This window comes from Triticum aestivum, chromosome 3D, assembly GCF_018294505.1.
Source record: "Triticum aestivum cultivar Chinese Spring chromosome 3D, IWGSC CS RefSeq v2.1, whole genome shotgun sequence".
In the NCBI taxonomy this organism is placed as follows: domain Eukaryota; kingdom Viridiplantae; phylum Streptophyta; class Magnoliopsida; order Poales; family Poaceae; genus Triticum; species Triticum aestivum.
In genome coordinates, this window is record NC_057802.1 from 161,351,375 (window position 1) to 161,356,981 (window position 5,607).

Genomic DNA, 5,607 nt, shown 5'->3' on the forward strand with positions numbered 1-5,607 from the left:
CTCAACACCCAGTTCAATCTCGTTACCGGCAAGTCTCTTTACTCGTTCCGTAATGCATCATCGTGCAACTAACTCATTAGTCACATTGCTTGCAAGGCTTATAGTGATGTGCATTACCAAGAGGGCAAATGACAACTCATGTCTATGGCTAGGAAACATAACCATCTTTGATTCAACGAGCTAGTCAAGTAGAGGCATACTAGTGACACTTTGTTTGTCTATGTATTCACACATGTACTAAGTTTCCGGTTAATACAATTTGAGCATGAATAATAAACATTTATCATGATATAAGGAAATATAAATAACAACTTTATTATTGCCTCTAGGGCATATTTCCTTCAGTCTCCCACTTGCACTAGAGTCAATAATCTAGTTCACATCTCCATGTGATTTAACACCAGTAGTTCACATCACCATGTGACTAACACCCATAGTTCACATCACTATGTGATCAAAACCCAAAGGGTTTACTAGACTCAATAATCTAGTTCACATCACCATGCGATTAATACCCAAAGAGTACTAAGGTGTGATCATGTTTTGCTTGTGAGAGAATTTAGTCTACGGGTCTGCAACATTCAGATCCGTATGTATTTTGCAAATTTCTATGTCTACAATACTCTGCACGGTGCTACTCTAGCTAATTGCTCCCACTTTCAATATGTATCGAGACTTAGAGTCATCCAGATTGGTGTCAAAGCTTGCATCGATGCAACTCTTTACGACGAACTCTTTGTAACCTCCATAACCGAGAAACATATCCTTATTATACTAAGGATAATTTTGACCGCTGTCCAATGATCCACTCCTGGATCACTATTCCACATTGTTTTAATTGAAGACCAAACTCGTAACTCAAATATTCGTCTCCGCGATCAGATCGTAGAAACTTTATTTTCTTGTTACGATGACTTTCCACTTCACTCCGAAATTCCTTGAACTTTTCAAATGTTTCAGACTTATGTTTCATCAAGTAGATATACCCATATCTGCTCAAATCATCTGTGAAGGTGAGAAAATAATGATACCCGCCGCGAGCCTCAACACTTATCGGACTGCATACATCAATATGTATTATTTCCAATAAGTCAGTCGCTCGCTCCATTGTTCCGGAGAACGGAGTCTTAGTCATCTTTCCCATGAGGCATGGTTCGCAAGCATCAAGTGATTCATAATCAAGTGATTCCAAAAGCCCATCAGCATGGAGTTTCTTCATGCGCTTTACACCAATATGACCTAAACGGCAGTGCCACAAATAAGTTGCACTATCATTATTAACTTTGCATCTTTTGGCTTCAATATTTATGAATATGTGTATCACTACGATCGAGATTCAATAAACCATTTATATTGAGTGTATGACCATAGAAGGTTTTATTCATGTAAATAGAAGAACAATTATTCTTTGACTTAAATGAATAACCGTATTGCAATAAACATGATCCAATCATATTCATGCTCAACGCAAACACCAAATAACATTTATTTTAGGTTCAACACTAATCCCCAAGGTAAAGGGAGTGTGCGATGGTGATCTTATCAATCTTGGAATCACTTCCAACACACATCATCACCTCGCCCTTAACTAGTCTCTGTTTATTTTGCAACTCCCGTTTCGAGTTACTACTCTTAGCAACTGAACTAGTATCAAATACCGAGGGGTTGCTATAAACACTAGTATAGTACACATCAATAACATGTATATCAAATATACTTTTGTTTACTTTGCCATCCTTCTTATCCGCCAATTATTTGGGACATTTCCACTTCCAGTGACAATTTCCTTTGCAGTAGAAGCACTCAGTTTCAGGCTTGGGTCTAGCTTTGGGCTTCTTCATGGGAGTGACAACGTGCTTGTCATTCTTCTTGAAGTTCCCTTTCTATCCCTTTGCCCTTTTCTTGAAACTAGTGGTTTTTGTTAACCATCAACATTTGATGCCATTTCTTGATTTCTACCTTCACCGATTTCAGCATCGCAAAGAGCTCGGGAATTAATTTCGTCATCCCTTGCATATTATAGTTTATCACGAAGTTCTAGTAACTTGGTGATAGTGACTAAAGAACTTTGTCAATTACTATCTTATCTGGAAGATTAACTCCCACTTGATTCAAGTGATTGTAGTACTCAAACAATCTGAGCACATGCTCACTGGTTGAGCTATTCTCTTCCATCTTGTAGGCAAAGTACTTGTCAGAGGTCTCATACCTCTCGACTCGGGCATGAGTCTCAAATACCAATTTCAGCTCTTGGAACATCTTATATGCTCCGTGGTGTTCAAAATGTTTTTGAAGTCCCGGTTCTAAGCCGTAAAGCATGGTGCACTAAACTATCAAGTAGTCATCATACCGAACTTTGTCAAACGTTCATAACGTCTGCATCTGCTCCTGCAATAGGTCTGTCACCTAGCGGTGCATTAAGGACATAATTCTTCTGTGCAGCAATGAGGATAATCCTCAGATCGCGGACCTAGTCCGCATCATTGCTACTAACATTTTTCAACTTATTTCTCTCTAGGATCATATCAAAAATAAACGGGGAGCTACTTCACAAGCTATTGATCTACAACATAGATATGCAAATACTATTAAGACTAAATTCATGATAAATTAAAGTTCAATTAATCATATTACTTAAGAACTCCCACTTAGATAGACATCCCTCTAATCATCTAAGTGATCACGTGATCCATATCAACTAAACCATGTCCTATCATCACGTGAGATGGAGTAGTTTTCAATGGTGAACATCACTATGTTGATCATATCTACTATATGATTCACGCTCGACCTTTCGGTCTCAGTGTCCCGAGGCCATATCTGCATATGCTAGGCTCGTCAAGTTTAACCCGAGTATTCTGCATGTGCAAAACTGGCTTGCACCCGTTGTATGTGAACGTAGAGCTTATCACACTCGATCATCACGTGGTGTCTCGGCACGACGAACTTTCGCAACGGTGCATACTTAGGGAGGACACTTGTACCTTGAAATTTAGTGAGAGATCATTTTATAATGCTACCATCGATCTATGCAAAATAAGATGCATAAAGGATAAACATCACATCCAATCAATATAAGTGATATGATATGGCCATCATCATCTTGTGCCTTTGATCTCCATCTCCAAAGCACTGACATGATCACCATCGTCACCGGCGCGACACCTTGATGTCCATCGTAGCATCGTTGTTGTCTCGCCAACTATTGCTTCTACGACTATTGCTACCGCTTAGTGATAAAGTAAAGCAATTACATGGCGATTGCATTTCATACAATAAAGAGACAACCATATGGCTCCTGCCAGTTGCCGATAACTTTGTTACAAAACATGATCATCTCATACAATAAAATTTAGCATCATGTCTTGACCATATCACATCACAACATGCCCTGCAAAAACAAGTTATACATCCTCTACTTTGTTGTTGCAAGTTTTACGTGGCTGCTACGAGCTGAGCAAGAACCGTTCTTACCTACGCATCAAAACCACAATGATATTTCCTCAAGTATGGGCTGTTTTAACCTTCACAAGGACCGGGTGTAGCCACACTCGATTTAACTAAAGTTGGAGAAACTGACACCCGCCAGCCACCTGTGTGCGAAGCACGTCGGTAGAACCAGTCTCGCGTAAGCGTACGCGTAATGTCGGTCCGGGCCGCTTCATCCAACAATACCGCCGAATCAAAGTATGACATGCTGGTAAGCAGTATGACTAGTATCACCCACAACTCACTTGTGTTCTACTCATGCATATAACATCTACGCATAAACCTGGCTCGGATGCCACTGTTGGGGAACGTAGTAATTTCAAAAAAATTCCTACGCACACGCAAGATCATGGTGATGCATAGCAACGAGAGGGGAGGGTGTTGTCTACGTAGCCTCGTAGACCGTAAGCGGAAGCGTTATGACAACGCGGTTGATGTAGTCGTACGTCTTCACGACCGACCGATCCTAGCACCAAAGGTACGACACCTCCGCAATCTGCACACGTTCGGCTTGGTGACGTCCGATGAACTCACGATCCAGCAGGGTGTCGGGGAAGAGATCCGTCAGCACGATGGCGTGATGACGATGATGATGAAGCTACCGGCGCATGGCTTCGCCTAAGCACTGCAACGATATGACCGAGGTGGAATATGGTGGAGGGGGGCACCGCACACGGCTTGGAACAATCAACTTGTGTGTCCTAGGGTGCCCCCCTGCCCCCGTATATAAAGGAGCAAGGGGGGAGGCCGGCCGGCCTTGGTGCGCGCCAAGGAGAGGGGGATGTCCTCCTCCTAGTGGGAATAGGACTCCCCTTTCCTAGTCCAACTAGGAAGGAGGAACGGGGAAGGAAGGAGAGGGAGAGAGGGAGGAAAGAGGGGGCGCTGCCCCCCTCCTTGTCCAATTCGGACTCCCAAGGGGGGGGGGCGGCCAGCCCTAGGCCCTCTCCTCTCTCTCTCACAAGGCCCATGTTGGCCCATTAGATCCCTCGGGGGTTCCAATAACCCCCGGGCACTCCGATAAATATCCGGTGACCCCCGGAACTCATCCGGTGTCCGAATATAGTCATCCAATATATCAATCTTTATGTCTCGACCATTTCGAGACTCCTCTTTATGTCCGTGATCACATCCGGGACTCCAAAATACCTTCGGTACATCAAAACACATAAACTCATAATACCGATCGTCACCGAACTTTAAGCGTGCGGACCCTACGGGTTCGAGAACTATGTAGACATGACCGAGACTCATCTCCGGTCAATAACCAATAGCGGAACCTGGATGCTCATATTGGTTCCTACATATTCTACGAAGATCTTTATCGGTCAAACCGCATAACAACATACGTTGTTTCCTTTGTCATCGATATATTACTTGCCCGTGATTCGATCGTTGGTATCTCAATACCTAGTTCAATCTCGTTACCGGCAAGTCTCTTTACTCGTTCCGTAATGCATCATCCCGCAACTAACTCATTAGTCACATTGCTTGCAAGGCTTATAGTGATGTGCATTACCGAGAGGGCCCAGAGATACCTCTCCGACAATCGGAGTGACAAATCCTAATCTCGATCTATGCCAACTCAAAAAGTACCATCAGAGACACCTGTAGAGCACCTTTATAATCACCCAGTTACGTTGTGATGTTTGGTAGCACACAAAGTGTTCCTCCGATATTAGGGAGTTGCATAATCTCATAGTCATAGGAACATGTATAAGTCATGAAGAAAGCAATAGCAATATACTAAATGATCAAGTGCTAAGCTAACGAAATGGGTCAAGTCAATCACATCATTCTATAATGATGTGATCCCATTAATCAAATGACAACTCATGTCTATGGCTAGGAAACATAACCATCTTTGATTCAACGAGCTAGTCAAGTAGAGGCATACTAGTGACACTTTGTTTGTCTATGTATTCACACATGTACTAAGTTTCTGGTTAATACAATTCTAGCATGAATAATAAACATTTATCATGGTATAAGGAAATATAAATAACAACTTTATTATTGCCTCTAGGACATATTTCCTTCAGGTGTTGCTATGGACGCCGACAAGGTGGTGGCCATCGCGGCCTGGCCAACACCGCACTCATCGCGAGCTCTCCGCGGCTT